The sequence below is a fragment of the Lissotriton helveticus genome, chromosome 8 (genome assembly GCF_964261635.1).
Source record: "Lissotriton helveticus chromosome 8, aLisHel1.1, whole genome shotgun sequence".
NCBI classification, from domain to species: Eukaryota; Metazoa; Chordata; class Amphibia; order Caudata; family Salamandridae; genus Lissotriton; species Lissotriton helveticus.
In genome coordinates this window covers 1,444,547,718-1,444,573,270 of record NC_136069.1, presented here as the reverse complement: position 1 = coordinate 1,444,573,270, position 25,553 = coordinate 1,444,547,718, and positions in this window count along the sequence as shown.

The window sequence follows — 25,553 nt, the reverse complement described above, 5'->3', positions numbered from 1 at the left end:
GACATACACTCCAAGGGAAAAGGATAACAACAAGCCTGGGGGTACAACAAGTCAAACCCTCTGAGGGAGTGCAAATAAGGCCTTTGGGCCAGGATCGCCCTACCCCTGGTCCTTGTACTTTAAAACTACCCACATTAAATCTTCCTCCACAAGCGGCACCCCTAGTGGTAATTTTAACAGGGGTCCCACGCCTAATAAATGGTGCTGTGGAAGCTGAGAGTGATCTTTTGGACAGAACAAGAAGATGGTGTTCACAGTTTAGCAGTGGGAGTGTTGATATCGACTCGAATATCATTACAGCTAGACGGGTTGAGTGGGTGGGGAAGAGAGAAAAGACCATTCCAGGAGACTGTGTGGCCGTTAACTTTAAAAAATCAAATATTGTGGATACCCTATTGTGGGATGGCTCGGAGCTTGATGGTCTCGGCATTAGGCCACTACCTCTGGGTTATTTCTACCCTCCACCTTCCCACTTACAGTTTAAACCGTGCTTACTGAAAGTCCCACAGATTCAACGCTCCCCTTTGAAAGTTTATGACACAAAATGCAACTCATATCAAACACAGCAGGCTTCCATGAGGGCAGTAGAAATGGCTACAGCCCCCCAGAATGTTTTAGGATACCACTCAGGAGTAACTTTGATTAATAGATTCTCTCCCCTGTCCAGTTTGGACACTAATGATTGACAACTACCTACTGACACGGCTGACATTGAGCAGAATAGGCAGGCCACATCTCGTTCCACCTACAAGATAATTAGCTGGAACGTGGCGGGGTTGAGAAAGAAAGCTAATGATGATAGATGGTTACATTTTGTGTCACAATATGATGTAATCGCTCTACAGGAGACATGGGACAAAAGTGAAAATTATTGTCTAGACGGGTACTGCAGTTTCTCTGTAAAGGCCATCCCTGGTCTTGGAGGGAGACCTAAAGGTGGCTTGTGTATCCTTACCTCACGTAAACTGCCAGGATCATTTAGTAAGCTGGAGATAACCTCAGCTAACATTCAGGGTATAGAACTCACCGCTTTTGTCTGGGCTCAAGTCCTCTCACTTGCAACATAATTTTGTGGAACGTTCACCGCTATTTGGCGGGTCCGGGTCCCGGGGTGGATTTCAGTGGGCGCCATTTTAGGTTGGGTGAGTACTACTTCCTGCGGGCGCCATCTTGGAGCGTCCCCACGCTCGAGCTGACTTTTGACACGCCTATTTAAAGTCGTCCTCTCCCGCGCAGCGGGACGCGCAGTGGTGACGCCTGAGCTGTGCCGGAGTCGTGCCAGAGTCCTGCCCGTCTGCGCTCGTCCGCGTCGAGGTAGCGGGTGCGGGCGCAGGACTCTGGCTCTCTGCTCTCATCTCATCATGGATTCCATTGCGCCGTTCAGGTACAATCGCGCCGATCTCCTCTTCATTAGGGACGGTTTATTGGCTTGTACACATGATCGGGTGCTCCCTCTTTCGGGCCCTCATGTCTGTCCTTGTGGCAGTTTCTCTTTGGATTCCCCCATCGGGGTGTGCTCCACTGTAAGATCTACTCCACACACTCGTATTGACTACTCTGAGCGAGCAATTAGTATATGGAGCCTTAATGTGAGATCATTGGTCAAGCACCATCAGTCCCTTCGTGATATGATTGATAAGGACTCACCTGACCTCATTTTTCTCACTGAGACCTGGTTACAGGACACCGACTCTGCCATAATAAATCTGGCTTTTCCTTCCACCTATACGGTGTTTACTTTGAACCGTACTTCTAGAGGAGGAGGTATAGCCATGGCGATAAAATCTTGCTTCCCGGCGGATTGGAAAGCTCTTGATCTGCCGATGTGCGAGAGCGCCTCTTTTAAGGTCACTGTCAGTCATCAGTTCACTTTTAGTGGCCTGCTTATTTATCGCCCGCCAGGGAATGACACGGTCTTCAAGGCCGCTCTCGTTGACTTGGTCAACTCGTCAGCTTTTAAATATGCTAACTTTAACATCGTTGGCGATCTGAATATACATCTTGATCAGACGTCTTCTTTACCTATTAGCTCCTTGATAGCGGACCTTGAAGCCATGCAACTGAACCAACTAGTCACCGCCCCCACGCATATAGGAGGTCATATCCTTGACCCGTTCTTTACCACCTTGGTTCGGGCTAGGGTATCTGACCCGATGGTGGTGGGCTGGACTGATCATCTGTTGGTTAAAGTGTCATGTCCCCTGGATGACCAACAATTTAAACCAGTAGACAGGCTGACCCTGAATAGAAACTGGCGTAAGCTTAAAATGGAGGAATTCGTTAAAATCTTGGAGGCTCAGCCCTTGGGCATCCTGTCGAATGTGGAACAGGGATACGAACAGTTCTGTAACTGGGTCCATACTGCTCTTGATTCTCTTATACCAATGCGCTGGTCGAAATGTCATGCTAAAACTCGCAGCCCATGGTATAATGAGACCCTTGCCGAGCTCAAGAGAACTTGCCGGCAAGCTGAGAGGGCGTGGAGGAAATCCTTCGAGCCCACATTAAAATCACTGTATCTCACCCAGCTTAAGATCTATCACAGAGCTATCTGTCACGCCCGGGCGGCATATTATGCCTCTGAGTTTTCAAACAGCCCCAACCCATCTAAATTAATATTCAAGGTGCTTAAAGATCTGATGGGTAAACGGGCCACCTCGCTAGCAATCTGCACGGACTCCCACTGTGAAAGCTTGGCATCCTTTTTCGTGGAGAAGGTGCGGGTAATCTACCGAGGGTTTTTGCCATCTGTGCAAGATGACGAGCCCAGGGCTGTAAGAGTTTCGGATTGCGAACCTCTGTCCTCCTTACCTGCTTTATCGGTTGAGGCGTCTGATACTCTGAGCCTCAAAATCAAATCTGGCTCTCCTCTAGACCCTTTGAAGCCAGAGTTTATTACCCTTCTCCCGCCTCTATGCCGTGAGCCGATTTTGGAGTTGATCAACCTCTCACTAGTTGAGGGCGTGGTTCCTGCCTCCTGGAAGCAAGCAGTGGTCAGCCCCATTTTGAAGAAGCCTAGTCTTGACCCTCTGTTACCTGAGAACTACCGCCCCATCTCCCTCCTGCCCTGGACCGCCAAGGTCACTGAGGCACACGTAAATTCCATCTTGTCTGCCCACCTCTCTCGCAATAATATTCTTGACGAGAGTCAGAATGGTTTTCGCGCACAACACAGCACCGAAACTGCGCTGCTCTTTATGAGCGAACATCTGCGTTCGGTGCTGGATGCGGGGCAGACAGCGGCGCTCCTTTTGTTAGACCTGAGCGCCGCATTCGACACGGTGTCTCATGACATTCTGCTGCGGAGGCTGGAGGAAGTGGGTCTTGAGGGGAAAGCTCTTCAATGGTTCCGCTCCTTCCTTTCGGACCGGTTTTTTAAAGTGGCCATTCCACCTGGTCAGTCCTCTTTCCACTCTTTGGGACTAGGAGTACCTCAGGGCTCTGCGCTTAGCCCCACTTTGTTTAACCTGTATGTGAAACCGCTGGCTGCTGTCGTCAGACAAACTGGCTTAACTATGACATCGTATGCCGACGACACGCAGCTGGCGGTGACACTCAGTGGGGACCCTGAGGCGACTGCCCCCAGGTTTCGCGCAGGGCTTTTAGCCGTGGCGAATTGGATGCGTACTAACTGCTTGCAGTTAAACGCTAAGAAAACCGAAGTCCTGATCTTAGGAAAGCAAGCGGAACTGTGGGGTGATCAATGGTGGCCTATTGAATTGGGGGTGACTCCCATCCCAGCGGCCGAAGTAAAGAACTTGGGGGTTTGGCTGGATTTCAATCTCTCTTTTACCAGCCATACTAAGAAGATTGCAGCTACCTGCTATGGTATTCTGCGAGGACTGAGACCAGTCCTCAAATTCTTCAACCCCCCAACTCGGCAACTGGTGGTCCAAGCCGCGATTCTCTCTCGGCTGGACTATGGGAGTGCTCTGTTGCTTGGTGTCAACCAGGCCGAGGCCACCAGACTGCAGAGGGTGCAGAATGCCGCTGCGCGGGCCATTGTGGGCCTCCCGAGACGGTGCTCTGTATCTGCAGTTTTAACCTCCCTTCATTGGCTGCCGGTCAGACAGAGAATTAAATTCAAGGCACTCTGTCTGACATTCAAGATCTTGAAATTTTCATCACCTCCTGCCTTGGTGGGTCTTGTCTCCCCGTATGTTCCCAGGCGGTCTCTCAGGTCGGAATCTCTTCATCTAGTGAGTGCGCCTAGATTCAGACTGAGTAGGATGGGCGGCCGTTCATTTCGAGTCATGGCGGCTGGATTATGGAACTCCCTTCCTGTCCACATCCGTGCCCTTAATAGCCTGACTCTTTTCAGACGCGCGATTAAAACCTATTTGTTCACCTCTGTTGATTGATCGTGTTTCTTTTCAGCGGTGATTTGTTGTGTTGTGGTACTGGATCAGGCGCCAGGACGCCCCTTCACTGGGGCAGCTGTGCGCTGAATAAAAGTTGCTAACATAACATAACATAACAGAATGGTCTTGTCCCAAACATCCAACAATTTTAATAGTGAACTTTTAATAATGCCCCGGAGAAGGATACGCGGAACATACATTTGTGTTCCTTGGCTTCTTTTTTAGATGAATACAAGTCAACACATAATGCTTTATTCAAAGTTATTTTAATGGGAGATTTCAATGTACACCCATATGGATGGGATTGTTTGGTAAAATATCAAACAGGTCCCCCCGGTTTAACTTCCACCCACTTTGAACATTCCCCTCAAGGGGAAATGTTGGAAGACCTACTCGCTAATATTAATCTGTTTGAAATTGAGGGAGCCTGGGGGGAGGACAGGGCCCCGACATTCACAGGTAGAGAGGCTGATACAATAATTGACTTCATTTTTGTCTCACCCGGTATAGTATATGTGGGTGATACAATAATTGACTTCATTTTTGTCTCACCCGGTATAGTATATGTGGTCTCCTCCTTTGAAGTTGTAGTCTCAGCATTTAGCGATCATAATCCCTTGGTACTGTCTCTACTTATTGGGGGGGATACAGCCAAGCACAAGGAGGGACTGGAAGGCAGTAATGATAAACGTATTCCTAAGGACCAGGGCAGGAGACTAAACTGGGCCAAGGTGGTCCCAGATATGTTTATGCAGGATCTTGAGATCAAGGTACAAGCGGACATGGCCGTATGCCTAGATAGTATGGCAGATGGTAAAGAGATAATTAATTCCTTCGTTAACATCTGCGTACAAGTCAGACATGACCTGAAGTGCAATAAGAAGAGGGATGGTGCAAACCAACCAAGGTGGTTTGACGAGACTTGCTCAAAAGCCCATAAAGAACTAATGTATGCACTAAAACAAAAACCCAGAAACCGGGAGCTTGTGGCCTTATTAAGGAAAAATTATAAACTTGCCATGGCCAACCGTAAAAAGTGCATTAAAAACGAGGCATGGGAAAATCTTATGTCAGTAGATGTTCTTAGAGATAGTTCAAAATTCTGGGCTGTGATTAACCATCCTTATTTCTCAACCATGGATTACTCGGTCATGGAATCTGTGATCCCTGATGAGAAATGGGTTGGCCATTTCAGTAAAATATACAACAGTGAGGAGGAACTCACACTTGAGATGGGTCCAGCATACTCTCACTTAGTCCCCTGTTTGTTTTTCACTGAGGTCGAGGTCCGAAGGGCCATTGTGGAGATGATGAAAAATAAGGCACCGGGTCCAGACGGTGTGCCCGCAGACCTATATAGGACCCCTTTGGATTTCTGCTCAAAGACTCTCACTAATGTTTTCAGTTCTACAGTCACATCTGGGTTCCCTTCGTCATGGGCCACCTCTTCAATAATACCTGTGTTTAAAAAAGGCTTAAGAAGTGACCCCGCCTGTTAAAGTCGTTCTCGCTGATTGACTCTGCCGTTAAGATCTTGGGCAGAGTCATTCTGCAGAGACTTGGAGAACATCTGAAAGAGAGAGGGGTCCTTTCCGAGCTACAATATGGGTTCAGGGCTAAAAGGGGTACCCTCGACCAATGCCTTAACCTCCATATGTTAATTAGCAAATATACTCCTGCCAAGGAGGGTCTGCTATATATGGCCTTTATGGACCTGTCATCGGCCTTCGATCTGGTCAACCGTGCCAAGCTGTGGGCTACTTTGACTAATATAGGGATAGACCCCTCCCTGGTGAATTTTCTAACGGTCCTGCATCAAGACTTACGAGCCTCAATTAGAACTAACAAAGAGGGTGGAAGTACCAGGTTTTTTATATCTAAACGAGGTGTTAGGCAGGGGTGCATCTTGGCCCCCCTCCTATTCACCTTATATATAAATTCACTTGAAACATCCTTGAAGGGGACTACACGAGACATCCCACGCGTAGGGGATTCTGCAGTGTCAGTACTCCTCTACGCGGATGATGCGGTGCTATTGGCCCACACGGGGGTAGGGCTGCAGAGACTCCTAGACGCATTTGGGGAATTTATGTCTTCCTTGGTCTTACAGATAAACAATAAAAAATCGCACGTGATGGTGGCAGGGAAACGGCCAAAAACTGCTAAGATAAAAAAAGGTTTTGTGTAACGGAGAGGAGATCTCTAGGGTCCCGGTCTTCACCTACCTGGGCGTCATTTTTGATGAAAGGGGTACTTGGAGACCCAAATTAAACGCGAAAGGCATTGCTGTCACCAGATCAACTTCAGCTTTACTGAGCTTTGCAAAACGCCTGGGCTCGCGCCCAATAGAAGCTCTCCTGACAGTTTATAAGTCAAAATGCCTTTCAATAGCAATGTATGGCGCTTCCCTGTGGGGAATTTTACCACACGGTAAACTCCAGGTAGTAGAAAATAAATTCCTCAGATCCCTGTTAGCGGTCCCTCAATCGACCCCAGTACTCTCAGTGCATTCTGAGCTGGTTCTTGGTTTTATCAGTGATCAGTTACAACTGGCGCCACTGATTTGCTGGGCTAAGACCTGGCTCAACACTGAAATTACTTTAAATCATTCTATTCTCAAAGACTGCATGGTACTGGACAAAGTAAATACAATCCCTTGGTTAGCATATATCAAGGATACTTTTTGCAAACTGGGTATACCTGATCTATACTCTTTCCCCAATTTGATACAGAAGGCTGACGTTATATGGATTAAGGAACATTTTCTGGGTCAAGCAGAGCAGGAACGGGAGGCAGTGGAGGTCCTAAAACCGGGCATCAGAGCCAACTACATGCTTCTGACTACTCCCTTAATAGAACCCTACCTGAAAATCGTTACCCGACCGTTCCATCGCAATCTTCTTGTAAGATTCAGATTTAATATCATTCAGTATTCCTTGGGGAACTACCCGGTATGGGGGAAACCAGATCCATCTATCCCCTGTAGCTGTGATAATTTTTCGGAACAGTCACTCATGCACTTTATTATGTTTTGTGGCCACTTTAAGGATAGTAGGAAACAGTTCCTGGTCCCTATTTTGAGAGAAGCCGGCTTCACACAAGTCCGGCCTGCACTTCTCTATTTACAGCTTCTGAGTAGTACCAGGGTAATCTTTGGGGTCGCAAGTTTCTTGGTCGCTGCTATGCGTATTAAGTCCAAAAAAACGTTGCTAAATGTTTCCAAGACGTGATTTTAATGTAGTCTTCTATATGCGGGGATGTTGTATCTGTACTTTATGTAAATATATGATAATGATTTGTTTTTAACATAAAAAATGTTTTTAATATATTAATTGTTTTTTAAAAATGTGATGGAATTGCTTTTATGATTTTAACTAATCGAATAAAGTATGACTTGACTTGACTTGTATGGTGTATGCATTGCATGTATGTAACTATGACTACATCCCCCATGATGCATTGCTGGCCCCCAGTAAAAGCTGTTCAGGAGTGTAATGCTTACACACAGTGGGGAAGGGGGTCAGGGTAATGGGTGGGGATGAAGGTCCATGCATCTTACCTTGTTTCTTTGTTGCTGTGGCAGAACTATCCAGGTCACCAATTCCATGTATGCATTCAGGCTCCAGGGTTGATTTTACGAGCTCCTCAAGCTTAGTTGGTTTAGGTGCTCTGTTTTTTCCACTTCCTGTCACACCAGCGCAGGTCGTACCATCTTTTCTTGATGTCATCGATCTCCCTGTGCGTCACCCCAATGGCATTAACCTTTGCCTGTATGTCAAGCCATGTCTTTCTCTTAACAGACTCTGCAACATGCAGAGACTGTCTCCCAAATATTACGGTGTTGTGCTTTACAATTTCTTCAGTAAGCACCTGCAGTTCTGCTGGGCTGAATTTTATTTTTATTTTCCGCACTCCACCATCCTTTTGACCTTCCTGCGACTCCATTATGGTGACCAGGTAAGCTCTGTGAAGCCAGCTCCTCTCAGTTTCCTCCTGCTCAGCAAATTGTTCAGTTGCTCTGCACCTGCATGGGTGTGGCCACTCCCAGGTACTGGGGAGGGGTGCCTCATTCTGATTGGTTGGTTACTCTGGGCCTTTGTTGTGGGGTGTGGTGGGTGTCCCTGATTGGTTAGGAGGCTCACATGTCAATTTTCAAACTGCCGATTCGGTAAATACCGATTCGGTAGATCCCATTCATTCCTATGGGCCAGAAGGCCCATAGGAATGAATGGAAATTACCGAATCAGTATTTACCAAATCGGTAAATACCGATTCTGTAAATACCGATTGGATATTCCGATTGGTACCGAATCGGTATATTTTACCGATTTTTTAACTACATCCCGTTTTCCGATTCTAAAATACCGATTCGGTATGAGTCCGTATTTAAGAGTCGGAAATAAAATTTAGCTACATCTGGCCCATAGTTACTTGAGATAACTATGTCACTGCAAAAAAATGTTGTTATATTTGTCAGCCTTGAGGTGGTCTTGCCCCAAACCTTTTGCCTTTACCCTCATATTGTTCTCAATTTGATTTTGTAGGCCTTAAGGCCAGTGCTAAAGTGATTGTGCTCAGAAGCTAAAACATTGTGAAATTGGCTTGAACTTGATTAGCACAATGTATTTACTTGTTAGTCTCTAGTAAAGAGGTGTACAATTGATACAGGGCCTGTTAATTAAATGCTGCTAGTAGGCCTGCAGCACTCATTGTATCACCCACTTAAGTAGTCTTGGAAAATACATGTCTCAGGCCTGCCGTTTCAGCATGCCAGCAATTTTAAACTGCCAACTCCATTTGTGTAACATAACAATTATCCATAAGGTTGGCCATAAAGAGCCATATGGCAGGGTGCATTGTTATGAAAAAGTTGGACTTGTACTTTTAAGTGTCATATGTCCTGGTAGTGAAGAACTCACAAATTAGTTTTTCACTACGGTGAGGTTTGCCTCTCACATAGGATTACACTGGGTTACCACATTCCCTACCCATCGATCGACCCAAGGTATTGTATTGTATTGCATTGTATTGTATTGTATTGATGATTTGTAAAGCGCGTTGGCTACCCAGGGGCGTCCCAGCGCTATAGAAAAGAGTGAGTTGGGCTGGAGAGGCTGGAGTAAGAGAAGCTGAGTGAAAAGTTAGATTGGAATTTTGCTGAAGAGCCAAGTTTTTAATAGTTTACGGAAGGTGAGAAGGTTAGGTTATGATCTGATAGGGAGGGGAAGGGAGTTCCAGATCCTAGCCAGGTTGTAAGAAAGCGAGCGGCCTCCACATCTGGCCTTCCTAATGCATGGTACTGAGGCGAGGTGGGAGGTCGTAGACCTGAGTGGGCGGGAGGGTAGATAGGCTTTCATCAGGGGGGAGTTAATAGAGGGGCCTGTACCCCAGTAGGATCGGTGTGCGATGCACATGCTCTTAAATTCAATTCTGGATCTCACCGGGAGCCAGTGAAGATCCTTCAGTCTGGCTCTGACTGAAGTTCGGCGGGGGATATCCAGGAGGATTCTTGCCGCACAGTTTTGAATGACCTGGAGTCTGTTATGTGTAGATTGTGGGGCCCCCAGATATAGGGCGTTTCCACAATCGAGACGGGAGAGGATCAGGCCTTGAACCATAATCCGTCTTGAATGGAACGGAAGGAGGGGGAGAATTTTGCGGAGAAGTCTCATCAGCCCGAAGCAGGTGGCAGCAAGCTTGGTGGCTTGGTAGTTGAAGGTTAGAGTGTGGTCGAGCCAGATGCCTAAGCTCTTGATTTGCTCCTTGGGTTGCGGGGGGCTTCCTAAGCAGAGAGGCCAGATGGGATTGATGGATTTCGAGATGTTCTTTCCAAGAACAATTATCTCTGTTTTATCCCCGTTAAGTTTGAGACAAGAGCTAGACAGGGTGCATTGCCAGTTGGCCTGACTTCGTGGCAATCTATCTTCTTTCTTCTTGCAGCAGCAAATCCAGTTCAGTAGCTCCTTTCAGAATAGGGTATTTGCTTTTGTGGAACTCTCATCAGCTACTGTCAGTTGTTTTGTCCCACAGACTAAGTCCCAATGAAGGAATCTTCACCACAACGTTGCCCAGTGGCTCTATGATAACAATGCCTCTTTCTCAGACACCACCAGATTACTTGTCCCCTAAACTTTTCCTTCTCAGATATTTAGCCTCAAAGTTTTGATAAGCAGAGAATGCGCCCAATTCATCTTTGTGAATCAGTGGTGTGCTCCACGTGGGTTACTCATAACATTTGGTTTTGCCCTAGTCTCGCTCGACTAGATGCCCACATTTGGCACTTTTATTATTTAGGTCTTAGTTTCCACTTTAGAATTTTTAAATTCATTACTCAGGTTCTGGTAATTAGATTTTTGCTGATTTGGTATGAAATAATTTATTAAAATGTGCTTTATTTTTCTGAAAGGGGTTTGGGGTTTTCATTGTGTTTGGTTTTCATAGTGTTAATGCTTTCGTGCTGCATGCAAACTTTACATATTGGCTTTAAGTTAACCTAACTGCTTTTAATGCAAGCTACCGGAGGGATTAGCACAGGCTTCTTAAAATGGTGCTGCAACAAAGACTGAGCCCCAAACGTGGCCCATAACAAAAGAACAACAACGTTTTATGTTCCTCTCTGTAACTCTCTCTCTATGAGATGCCTTGCCATGCTATGCCCAATTTGACCTTCACTATCTTACAAACAGTGTCAGAAAATTGTCAATTCACCAACCCATGACCCCCCCGTCATGGCCTGTTACTTGATACTTTTCCTTTAATATTAGCTTTTCATTGACTTGCCCTCTGCAGTCACCACTAAGGAGGACAAACCATAAAGTAGATGTCACATATCACTGCCACCCTACGCCCAAACGCGGCAAAGCTCTGGAACTCCCTCCCAATCTCTATCCGGTCAGAACCCAACATTCTGCCTTTCCGGAAAAAACTAAAAACCCTTCTTTTCAGCAGATAACTCAACCCGGCCTCTCACACCCATTTTTTTGTTAAGCGCTAGGACGCCTGCGGGTAGCTATTGCGCTATATAAAAACTAAATCCAATCCAATCCAATCCAAACCACTCTCACTTTCTCACCAAAGAAAGAAAGGCCACAACATCCCGAATATCTATAATAATTAATGCAGGTGTTTTGCCAAATGGGGATTACATTCTAGAGCCCCTAACAGGTTCAAACAGGAAAAAAAGTTTAATTCTCTAAGTAGAGCAGATGAAACAGCAAAAAGATTGCGCAAAATGATGAAACTAAAAGAAGACATAGTAAGTACAAAAATCCAAGACAGAGGTCATAATAAATCAACACAGCATGCAGAGTCATTTGCTAAATGAAGAGTTATGGATTATAAATATGAAGCAATTGAGGAGGTTACTTTGGGAACTGGGGGGCAGATGTATCAAGCGTTTTTTTTGTCGCAAACGCTGCGAATCGCAAAATAGCAGCGTTTGCGACAAAAAAATGGGAAACGGTATGTATCATGCAAAAAGCCTCGCAATATTAAGGAATCGCAAATTTTGCGATTCCTTAATATCTCATAAGCATTTAAGAAATCGCAAATTGTGATTTCTTAAATGCTATGTATGAAGCATTTCAGTTTTGCGAATTTTGGCTAAGAAATCGCAAATTACCACCAACTTGTAGTTGGTGGTAATTTGGAATTCGTTTACAAATGCACTTTTGCAATTTTTAAAGGTGCCATGTAACGCTCATACATGCCCTTAGCGCATGTATTTGTGCCAAATGCGCACACATGTCAATTTCAGGGAGTGCAGCAGGGTGTCCTTGAGACACCCCTGCACCCTTGAAATTATTCTCAATTTGCGATTCGCAAATTGCGAATCGCAAATTGAGAATAATTTCACATTCATTCCTATGGGCCTCCTGGCCCATAGAAATGAATGGGAAATTATTCCTTAATTGCGATTAGCAATTTGCTAAACGCAAATAAGGAATTTTAAGAAATCGCTAAAAAATAGTGAATTTCTACAAACATACCATTTTGCAATTCTCAAATAGGGATTCCTTAAAAATCGCTATTTGAGAATCGCAAAAGGGTATCTTGATACATCTGCCCCCAGATTCTCTGTGTGACAAAGAGTATGTAAAAAGTTCACACACTCTAACATTAACCTACCATTGAGTATTATTTTCTGCATGGTGATGTTCCATGGCTGAGGTAACGAGGGTACTGTAGTCCAATTTTTCATGTATTGTTACCCTCCCCTTGTAATTGTGTAACATTATTTACACCATATCTGCCCCTTAAAATATGAGATCTGCTGAAGGCTGAAATAGATTAAAGTACAATTGATCTCAGGCTGCTGGAAGAGGGTTAGAGTAGCTAACCATGGAGGTGTATAGAGAAATAAGAAACAGTCGAGCGAGCATTTGACACAGCATTCAGTGACGCCATGAGCACAGCTCATCTGGCACGGAAATAAAGATGACTGATAAATAAACCTAGTTATACAGTCTTTTGAAGCTGACAGACTCCCAAGATATTTATGAAGTTCACAAATATTTATATTAAATAATAAATAATGCATACTGTTTAAAAACAATGCAGCTGCTTTCTGGAATGGTCATCTTGGCAAAAGGGCTGACCCACAGAGCAGATGAGCCATTGAGGATCCTTGCAAGAGAGAGGCCACGTAGAATGAGAAGAGCAATTTAAAATATGTAAGAGTCAATGTAAACAGGGAGTGCAAGTTTCAGAGTGAGGAGAATAAGCTGGTGTATCTTTCATTAAAGGCCAATCTAGTATCCATCACAGAAAACCAGAAATCTAGCTGCACGTACCTTGAATAATTTATTACACAAACAATACCAATGTTTAGTTGTGTTCCTCATGTCTACAACATCAACAATATTAAAATATGGGCCTCTAGAGTCACTAGTCAGCATTATTCTGACTAAATCCCCCTTTCAGAAGAAGGTTTCTCTAAGGCATCAAAGAGTCCTGCGGAGGTATTGAAATTACTCAAATTACTCTGTCGTAATTGAACTTCCACTCAGGCCTATTGAAATCCCGCTCATATGATACAGAGGCATGTTCACTATGGTATTGCCAGTCTGCTGAGTTCTGGCAACTATTCCTTTCTGCCTTGCCAATACATTAATGGCTCTTGATCCCAGTAGACTTCTGTTCGGTCATGCAAGTAGCTTGAACCAACTTCTCATTTGTTTTTTCTGAGTTTCCTAAACCTGTGTGCTTGATTGAAGTCCTGGAATTGCCATAAACCAATACATCACACAGGATGGATGACGTGGTTCCATTGGTGCTGTTAATGTACGAGCAGGCATGTCTTGGAATGGTGACTGCAAACCTTTGCCAGGTACGCCTGCTGCAGGTGTGACATGTTGCTGAACTTAAAGCCACCACTGTACTCCCCAGAGGTTGGTGAAGACAGTATTTGATTTTTTCCGTGCCTTCAAAGTTGCAATTTTTTTATCTTCCAGATCAATCTGTTTCTTTACATTTCAATTCTTATAAATCAAGATATCCTGAAAGCATTATGAAAGTGAAAGTATTTGTATGTACTGTGGATTCAGTGTAGGGGCATAGATTTTCTTTTCGGAGGATACAATCTCTTGCTGCAGCCTGATATTTGCATTCAGATAAAATATTAAGCTCTTTCTTTATTGACATTGGTATACGCATGTTTTGTCTTCTGCAAACAAGCCTGCAGCAAGTGCAAGAATGGAATGGCTCAGCTCATGTACATATGCATGTATGTACATGGTATTTCTATAGTGCAAGCCGTGCCAAGAGGCAGAGCAGCATTGTGAAAAATTGGGTTGTTTGTTGAGGGGGTGGGAGCCCTTCTCAAACAACAGCCACAATCCGTGTCGAGGTGAATCACAAACAGTCACCAAATTAACCTGTGCTTAGCCATCTGGTAGCTAGACACAGAATTTAGAGGCAATGTGTAAGGTATTTATGCAGCACATAAACTGTAATCAATTGAAAACACAACACATAAAAATTCCCGCCTCAATTTGGAAAAATGTAATAAAATGTAATAAATAATTTGACCCCAAATAAAAATCCAATCAGTAGAGCCGGAGATATGCAATCTCAAATATTTAAGGTAAGTATAGTGCCTAAAAGTACAAAGAGCTGTCTGTGGTTATCTGGTTGTGCTGCACCAGGACAAAGTCACAATTTCAGGATGACTACAATGGAGTGCAGGCCTGATACAGGGACTAGGTTAGTCCCACTGAGAATGATGTACTTGCTGTGGCGGATGCCTGCATCTGTTCCAATGAGGACAAGCAATGTGGGGTCCTGTGTTGAGTTGTGTCACGCTGCGTAGGTGCCGATGAACAGCTGCAAGGGCCGTGGTGTGAGGTCCTGTGTTGAGTTGCATCATGTTGAGTTATTTTGGACTGGGTAATGACAAGGGCAGAAACTTGGTCCACAACTATGGGATTGTACATTTTGTATCAATCTCCATATTAATGTGTCCAGACAACTGCAGCACGGTGATACTCTGTGATAAGGTAGATGCTTTTGCACTTATAAAAATATGTTGTCACGAACTTCGGCATGGAGCTAGACAAATGCTGTACTTTCTGCTTCAATTACGTCAATGATTTGTGGGTTACTTCCTGACCAACCTCTGATGCACTCACCTTGGCCAAGATCCTTTTTGAATTAGTAGTGTTGCCACCCTTATCATGTATATCTTCCCCAGGCACACCATTTGAGCAGTTTGAACTGACGTTTCCAGTTGGGCTGTGACCGCTAGAGAAGACTGGGTCGTTCACTTAGCAGTTTTTTAAAGAACCTCTTCAAGATCGTAGACGTCCTGTACAGCCATATTATTGAGCTGCTTTTAGCCTTTTAGGGGGCATTTCAAGGTGTAATTAGTGGCGGGGTCCAGGTAACTTAGAGATCCCCAGACCACAACTCCAGCTTTTGAACTCCCACACACCTTGTTCCTGTCTGAGCGAATCTTAGCAAAATCGAAGCCCAGCAGAAACCCACCCTAGCACCAAACACACCAAATCCACCTGGACACTGCCACAAACGCAATAGCAGTCACACCCACAAAACATTCACAATGGAGCTGCAATAGACCCAAATAAAGACCTAGGAACCAAGGAACTTAGGAACCTGGCACTTAATGCTATGCCCTTTTGCTTTTGTTTTTCTGGCCCAGGGGTACAAATGTTGCTGCTCAGCAGGCATTGGCAGATAAGGGAGAAGGATTTACAACCAGTACTCTGGCCTTAGTCACAGATACCCCAGGCAAATTTAGCTACCGAAGGTGGTTACATGAAGACAACAAAAGGGAGCAAAGAAAAAGCCAGGATTATTGACTCATCAGTGCAACAAGGCATAGACACGTTGTACCAGACGTTGCACCTGTAGCTCCTGGTGCTATTAGCCAATTCTTCTGTTCTGCGTATCTCGCTCCTGCTTTCTTCCCCTACTTTTCCTTGTACTTCTCCTTTGCAACCCAGCTTCACTGTGCCCGTTTGTTCTTAGTGATTTAACTTGAACACATGAAAGTCGTGATGGTGGCAGGATAGTGAGGAAGGAAGAAGGGGAGGCGAAAGGGCACCCAGCTGCTAGACTCACAGGTCCAAGACATTGTCCCAAGACACTTTCCTGCACTGGTCTTCTTCCACTTTCAAAGCCTTCGGTGCATTGGACCAGGTACCTGAGGCCCTAATGATGTATGGCCTGTGTGCCACAGAGCCTTCTGAGCCTCAGAGTTCACTTCAGCATTGGTTTCGGCATACTCAGCGTTTAACTTGGCTGAAGCCACGTGTACTTCAATCTGCGTTGTCCACTAGACACACCCTCATGAACCTCAAATTTCAGTTTACCAATGTTAGCATCAATACTACTGATCTTGTCAGAAAACAATTTCACTATTTTGTTGCAGAAGTTTAATGAAGCATGTATAGAGGGAGAATTAGTAAATGGGAAAACAAATGTATCTTTGCAAGAGAAGAGTTCTTAACTAGCATTTCCTGCACCAATTCTAACATTAGAAAGATATGATGATGTAGTTGTGAAATGTTCCCTTTTATTTAGGTTGAGTTTCTTTTTATATTTTCAAGCCTCATCTCCGTCATAGTAAGCACACCATTCTCTTTTTGCCTGCTGTTGATAAAGATGATTCTTTTTCAATGACAGATTTATTTGGTCTAGATTTAAACTACTTGACTATAGAAATGATGTCATAGCGTCTCTAGATAGTGGGCATATTGCGGGCTACTCACCCCTGACATTCTATCCTCCTTGCCGCCCCATCCACTGGCCCTTGCCTTCTTCCCCCACAAAGGGCACTATACAAATGGCTGGTCTTCACTGCATAGCTTTATTACTTCTCACATAATGTCACCGTTATTGTTGAGGCACTATTAACATGAAACCAACTTTATTCATTTTATTACATTAAACTAATACACATTGGTAAACATAGGGTTGTTCAGTATTAATTTTGACCACGGGTTATAATTGTATTTACAATTCGGTACCTCCAGCACCGCATCGGATGTGTGTAGTGCCAGCAGGCAGCAACGCCCATATCCACTACCATTCTATACCTCCACTACACCTGATTTATTTCACAGCACAGTTCCTCGTCAGAACGTTAACAGCACTCAAAGGTAGGGATTCAAAAGTCTATTATTTCAAATTTACGGACATGAGTAAATCATCCACGAGTTTTGGCTGCCTCTTGCAGCCTTGTTTACAATGACAAACGCCATGAGTTAAATTCATTATGTACGTTTCACTTTAAACAGAAATAGAGAAAGGGAAAGCAGCAGTAGAAAAGTGCATGCCAGAATGATAGTTAGGGCCCCATTTGGATGGCGGGTGGATCACCCCCACCGTCGGTAGTCACCGGCAGCCCGGCGGGGGTGATCCACCCGCCATCCTTGCAGCAAAGACCCCCCCGCCAAATTACAATGGATGGGGGTTCGCAGAGGAAGAAAAGAACGTCCACCGCTTTTCCGCGACCGGGCTGAAAAGGGTTCAATAGTGTGGAGGTGTCTGAGAGACACCGCCAGCCATATTACAATGTGACCGTGAACATGCCTTTCCGTGAACCCCCTGAGCAGGCCTAGGGGGTCAGGGTGCTTCTACCCTGCCCCCTTCTTGAGTTCTACACGTTTGTTTTTCTGCTTTCTTGTGCCTCAGTCTACTGAGGCACAAGATGACTGCCAACAATTTCTGTTTTGGAGTGTTGACAGACAGTGGCAGCCAATCAGCAGGAGCTGCATGCTCATTGGCTTTCAACACTTCAAACCAGGAAGTGTTGGCAGCCAATTAGTGCTCGGTAGACCGAAGCACAAGAAATCAGAAAAACAAACGTGTAGAACACAAAAAGGGGGCAGGGTAGAAACACCCTGACCCCCTAGGCCTCCCCAGGTGGTCCCACAAGGACCCCCAAGGCCCAAAAATGTTTTTTAAAAACCTGGTCTGTTTTTTTTCAAATTACCCCCCGGGGGGACCAAATCGCGGGGGCATAGTGATAAAGAAGTGTGGGGGGCCCCCCACACTGCCCCGGGGACCGCCGTCTCCCGGGGAAAAGCAACGCAGCCCCCTGGTGCATACTGGAGGCTCCTGGTGGACTAGTTAGCCCCCAGGGACCCCCAGTATGCAAGGGGAATTAGATCCCCTCTGCAAACGCACCAGGGGGCTACGTTGAAGAGAAGTGTAAAAAAGGTTGTAGCCTCATTACACCTCTCTGCAATGCAGCCCTCTGGTGCATACTGGAGGTTCCAGGTGGGCTAGTTGGCCCCCAGGGACCCCCAGTATGCAAGGGGAATTAGTTTCCCTTCTGCAAACGCGCCAGGGGGCTGCGTTGCAGAGAGGTGTAAAAAGGGGCATAGCCTCATTACACCTCTCTGCAATGCAGCCCCCTGGCACATACTGGAGGTTTCAGATGGGCTAGTTGGCCCCCAGGGACCCCCAGTATGCAAGGGGAATAAGTTCCCCCTCTGCAAACGCGCCAGGGGGCTGCGTTGCAGAGAGGTGTAAAAAGGGGCAAAGCATGATTACACCTCTCTGCAATGCAGCCCCATGGCACATACTGAAGGTTCCAGGTGGGCTAGTTGGCCCCCAGGGACCCCTAGTATGCAAGAGGAATTGGGTCCCCGTCTGCAATGGCGCCCGGGGGCTGCGCTCCAGAGAGGTGTAAAAAAGGGTGTGGCCTCATTACACCTCTCTGAAATGCCGCCCCCTGGGGAATACTGGAGGTTCCTGGTGGGCTAGTTGGCCCCCAGGGCCTCCCAGTATGCAAGGGGAATTAGTTCCCCCTCTGCAAACGCGTCAGGGTGCTGCGTTGCAGAGAGGTGTAAAAACATTTTTTTTCAACCTATATTAAAAATATGTAATGTAATTTAAAAAATAAAATATCTAAAAATAAATAATTTAAATAACATAGTATATCAGTATAACAATTAATACATTTAAAGATTATCATTTATAAAACCATTGAAATTCACTGAAAAAACCATAGGTTTCAGCCACGGTATAGTTAGGAATTACCATTTAAAAAACCTTTGAAATTCCCCCGTTATAGTTAGTTGTACTCACTATAACTCGCGCGCCTGCAATCCACTGCTGATGATGTCACATATTACATCATTCATGACATGGTCAGTGACATCACTGATGACATCGCAAATGACATCACTGATGACATCATCCTTGTGAAAGAGTGGCAGACCTCCTCTCAGCGTAATATAACCCTTGATACACACATTCAAAAATAGAAACTAACATTTTCAAAAAAATGGAGATACCAATTCCAATTAGAACAACCTATTCAGTAATTCCAAAATCTACATACACATCCAGTCATTCACTAACAGTTCTATATGGGCACTCATACATATACTCACTCATCATATGTACTCATATACCTATACATCTTATTACATACGGACACTCATCTATAGAGTTACTCACACACAAACTCAGAAGAATCCTGTGGCTGCTGTTCTGCCATTTTGATATGAAAAAAGCTGGAACACAGCAGAGATCCTTCTCTCAGGAAACCAAAAGAGATAGTGAGGGAAGTGGGTGGGGTTTTTCAAGATTCTGGAAAAGAAACTACTATAAACCAATCAAAAGTGTTGTTTTCATGTCACATGACTTTACGTGCATGTAACGTGTGCGCACGCATGCGTGCACGTTGCGCGACCGTCGCATATAAATGACGTTTTACCCGATTTTCGTAAAAGCTTTTAAAAACGTAAAAAGGAGGCAGGGAAGAGACTCCCAGACCCACTAGGCCTTCTCATGGGGGCCCTGAAGGACCCCGAAGGGCATAAAAAAGATATATATATATTTTTTTTAATCGCGAGGTGCACGCACGTTGCTCGCACCCTCGAGACAGAACTGAGTCAAAAACAATAGTGGAGAACGTGAAAAGGGGGCAGGGTAGAGACTCCCTGACCCCCTAGGCCTTCTCAGGGGGTCTCTGAAGGACCCCGAAGGGCAAAATAAACTTTAAAAAAAAAAATCACGAGGGGCGCGTACGTTGAAAAAAATAATTAATTGACAAATTTGACTGTCTATATTTTGATTGAAGATGTAGACTATACTGTTTAACTTTATCTAAATCATAAAAACTAGCTGTGCCGTTGCATATTACAGGATACAGTCAATGTATTATAATATACAAAGGCAGTTTGTTGGAAAATAAATATATAAAGCATATAAAAATTGATACAGAAATTTGCATTTTAAAAACCTTGGAAATTCATTGAAAAAACCATAGGTTTCACACACGTTATATTTAGGAATTAGCACTTAGAAAACTTTGTAAAATCACTGAAAAAACATAGATTTCACACACGTTATAGTTAGGAATTAGCATTGAAAAAACCTTAGAAATTCACAGAAAAACCATAGATTTCACACACATCATAATTATTAATTAGCATTTAAAAAACCTTGCAAATTCACTGAAAAAACCATAGGTTTCAGGCCTGATATAGTTAGGAATTAGCATTTAAAAAACCTTAGAAATTCACTGAAAAAACTGTAGATTTTAAGGGTGTTATATTTGCTGGACATTTCACTCATACAAAACCATTGAAATTCCTCCGATATAGTTAGTTGTACTAACTATATCTCGCGCGCCCACAATCCACTGCTGATGATGTCACATATTACATCATTCATGACATGGTCAGTGACATCACTGATGATATCTCAAATGACATCACTGATGACATCATCCAGTGAATGTGGTTTGCTTTGTTATTTAAATATGTATTATATATACAGCAATTTGCATTGAAGAATGAGTGGATATACAAATATAAATATCTGGATGGAGGATTTGGTAGCAGTGTGATTGACTGTTTACTTGACTAATTTAAAGCGTCTTTCTAAATTTATTGGATAGTGACTAAACTGTGTGAACATCTGTATCACTTTGTCAGTTGTTGTAAAAACTACTTCTCCAGTTGGTTACTAGCTATTTGAAAGGCTATATTAGTTATTGATTAGTTAACTAAGTATTTGTATGGGAGAGTGAATGTGTGTGTGGTTCGGTGGGAGGTGTGTCACTGCCCAAAGATGTGTGAATTATTGATTTAGTAGGTATATGACGTGAAGTCTACATGTTATAACAGTTGTTTGTGTGAGTGAATATCTTTATGGGTGTGGTGATGAGCAAATATCTATCTTAATGGTACATGTCCAACAAAGTAGAAAACTAAAAGGCAATGTATGTGTCAGTTGTTGTTTATAAATAAGTATACGTAAGACTCACTGATTGTATGCGTGACTGTATAGATAACTGTATACTTGTAATAGTAATTTTATAACACACTAAGTATAATTTACTATCTATATGAATAGATAAAGTGGTGTTTGTATAAGTGTATAGCTGAGTAAATGTAAGTATGATCCATTGTTTGCATAAGTGAATAGGATGACTTTATAAGTGAATAGGATGTGTGCTGGTGTGTAATGTCGATATAGGTGTATAAGTATATTTGATAGTGTTCTATTGATCATTGACTGCATGTATGAGTGAATTTGTAGGTAAGCGATTAGATGTGTGTATAGATCTAGGAATCACTGAGTGTTTTTTTAGAAACTTGTATCGGTGTGTCAATGCATTTAAATATCTGTATTTTACAGTGAGTGACGAAAGGTTATACTAGTGTATGATGAGGTGTATCGTCACGTGGATGATGTCATCAGTGATGTCATTTGAGAGGTCATCAGTGATGTCACTGACCATGTCATGAATGATGTAATATGTGACATCATCAGCAGTGGATTGCGGGCGCGCGAGATATAGTTAGTAGCGTTGACGCGCAGCGGGCGCGCCGATTGTGCGCCGAAGGCGCGCCAAAGGTAAGCCCGTCTGCGCCCGTCCGCGCCTGGACCGCGCCCAGCGCCAGGACCCCTGGCCCCCACCGACGGAAGACGTCCCGACGAACCTACAACGCCGCCGAACTCATCGCACTCAACACCGGCGGCATCCCGGGATGCCACCGAGCCACCCCGAAGCACACCCACGGACCCTTCAGCTGTCACGCCTGCAAGTTCACCTGCATCCGGACCCACCCTGCACCCGCCAAGCCGAACACCAGCAGCAACCACCTCAAGTGCTTCCTGCTCAACACCCGCTCCGTCCACAGACACGCCATCGAACTCTGGAACCTCCTCGACACCACAGCCCCTGACATCGCCTTCCTCACGGAGACCTGGATGAACGCCTCCTCAGCGCCCGACATCGCCATCGCCATCCCGGACGGCTACAAGATCATCCGGAGGGACCGCACCGCCAACCAGACGGGAGGAGGCATCGCCATCATCCACAGAGACACCATCCGCATCACGACCAACACCGACGACACCCTGACCACCGCCGAACACCAGCACTTCCAAATCCGCACCGACCCAAAGACCACCCTCAGAGGCACCCTCATCTACCGACCCCCGGGACCACGCACACGATTCAGCGAGGACATCGCCGACTTCATCAGCCCGCATGCCCTCCCCTCCGCCGACTACATCCTCTTGGGGGACCTCAACTTCCACCTGGAGAACAACAGCGACCGTAACACCACCACCCTGCTTGACAACCTCGCCAACCTCGGACTCAAGCAGCTGGTGTCCACCCCCACCCACCTCGCCGGACACACACTCGACGCCGTCTTCTCATCCAGCAAAGACATCGCCGTCAGCCACGCAACAGAACTCCACTGGACGGACCACAGCTGCGTCCACTTCACCTTCAATAGAACGACGATCCACCACCACCAGCAACAGGTTGCCCGAAGAAGCTGGAACAAGATCACAGCCGACCAGCTCACCGCCTCCCTGAGCCAGCACCCTCCTGCCGGCTCAGCGAACCCCAGCCAGGCCGCCGACAACCTCACGAAGTGGATCAGCAACTGCGCGGACGAACTCGCCCCGCTGAGGACCCCGCCCAGCAGACCCGGCAGCAGAAAAGCCCCATGGTTCACCGACGAACTCAAGAGCTCCAAGAAGAACTGCCGAGCCCTCGAGAAAGGATGGAGAAGGGAACCAACAACGGACAACATGAACACCCTCAAGCTCGCCACCCGGAAACACCACCAACTGATCCGCGCCACCAAGAAAAATGCATACAAGGACCGGCTGGACAACAACGCACACAACTGCAAGGAACTCTTCAACATCGTGAAAGAGCTCTCCAACCCCAACGCCGGAAACAACGACATCACCCCGTCGCAAGACCTCTGCAACTCCCTCGCCTCCTACTTCCACAACAAGATCGCGGACATACACAACAGCTTCAGCATCCAACCGACGCACGCCACAACCGCAGCAACGCCACCCACCACCACCCTCCGCGCCTGGACTCCGATCAGCACCGAAGAAACCGTTCGCACAATGAACTCCGTCCACTCCGGATCTCCGACCGACCCCTGCCCTCACCACGTCTTCAACAAGGCCGACGTTGTCATCGCACCCCACCTGCGGGACATCATCAACACCTCCTTCGACACTTCGAAACTGAACTCAGACAAAACGGAGGTCCTCATCCTGGGCTCCTCGCCCTCTGCCTGGGATGACTCCTGGTGGCCCCCCGCCCTGGGCACCGCACCCAAACCGACGGACCACGCACGCAACCTGGGCTTCATCCTGGACTCCCCCCTCTCCATGACCAGACAAGTCAACGCCGTCTCCTCGTCGTGCTTCAACATCCTGCGCATGCTACGGAAGATTTTCTGGTGGATCCCCACCGAGACCAGGAAGACTGTCACCCAGGCCCTCGTCACCAGCCGACTGGACTACGGCAACGCCCTCTACGCCGGAACCACCGCCAAGCTCCAGAAGAGACTCCAGCGGATCCAGAACGCCTCAGCCAGACTCATCCTCGACATCCCACGAAACAGCCACATCTCCGGACATCTGAGAGACCTGCACTGGCTGCCCGTCAACAAAAGAATCACCTTCCGTCTCCTCACCCACGCACACAAAGCCCTACACGACCAAGGCCCGAACTACCTCAACAACCGAATCAACTTCTACGCTCCCAAGTGCCACCTCAGATCTACCAGCCACGCCCTCGCCGCCGTCCCCCGCATCCGAAGAGCGACAACAGGAGGTAGGTCCTTCTCCTACCTGGCCGCCAAAACCTGGAACTCCCTCCCAACCGACCTGCGCCTGACCCAAGACCACCTCTCCTTCAGGAAGAAGCTCAAGACCTGGCTGTTCGAGCAGTGACGGCACCCCCCTCTCCTAGCGCCTTGAGACCCTACGGGTGAGTAGTGCGCTATACAAATGTCTTGATTGATTGATTGATTGAACTATATCGGAGGATATCACGGCTGAATGAAAAATATCATTTGATGGCCAGAGTTCGGAAAGCAAGGAAAGGTCAGTTACAGGGATGTGGACGAGGATTTATAAAAGATGAAAGCAAAATGAGATAAGGTGCGGGATGCGCCTTGAAGTAGCCTGCATAGCGGATGCGCTTAGAGTGAACCGCTGATGGTGCCAAACAACAGCGATCCCCCAGCCTCCACTGCAGCGGGCCTGTTCTAGGAAATATCCTCTGATGAGAGCAGGCAGGAGTGCATTATTGCCTCGCGTCTTTCATCTTCCCTCTCTCCCGTCGCTGCTTGTGACCCCGCACACTTCTTTCTGGTAATAATCCAAAAACTCTTTTCACTTTCGGAACCGGCAGAAGATGTCTTTCATTAGTCTGTCCAAACCTGCCATTGTGTGCCATCAATGCTGTGACCTGCCCTGGAGAAATGTGTCATGTGAGTGCTTTTCTGTGCATGTATGAGGGTGTGTGTGCGGACGCACGTGTGTGTGCGCCTGTGCATGTATGAAAGACTGTGTTCACATTTGTGTGTGCTTGTGCATGTCTGTGCCTGTACTTGGATGTTTTTGTACTAGAGCATGTGATTTTATGTGTGCTTGTGTTTGTGCGCGCAGATGTTTCTGTATGTGTGCTTATGTCTGTGCTTGTGATGGTGTGTGCATGTACTTGAGTGTTTTTGTACTAGAGCATGGGATTGTGTGTGCTTGCACGTGTGGATGTTTCTGTATGCGTGCTTGTGTGCGCCCTCTGTTCGGGTATGAGAGTGTGTGCGCACATTTATGTGTGCTTGTGCATGTCTGTGCGTGTGATGGTGTGTGTGTGCATGTACTTGTGTGTACGTCCTTGGGTGTTTTTGTCCTGTAGCATGTGATTGTATGTGTGCTTGTGTTTTTGGATGTTTCGGTATATGTGCTTGTGTGTGTGCGTCTGTGCGCATACGAGAGTGTGTGCTCACATTTGTGTGCTTGTGCATGTCTGTGCATGTGATGGTGTTTACATGTACTTGGGTGCTTTTGTACTAGAACATGTGATTCTATGTGTGCTTGTGTTTGTGCGCGTGGATGTTTCTGTATGTGTGCTTATGTGTGTGTTTGCGCATGTCTGTGTGTGTGATGGTGTATGCATGGACTCGGGTGCTTTTGTTATGGACCATGTGATTGTATGTGTGCTTGTATGTGTGTGCGTCTGTGAGCATATGTGCATGTGATGGTGTGTGCATGTGCATGTACTTGGGTGTTTTTGTTCTAAAGCATGTAATTGTATGTGCTTGTGGATGTTCCTGTATGTGTGCTTGTGTGTGCGTGTATGAGTGTGAGCTCACATTTGTGTGTGCTTGTGCATGTATGTGCATGTTCTTGGGTGTTTTTGTTCTAGAGCATGTG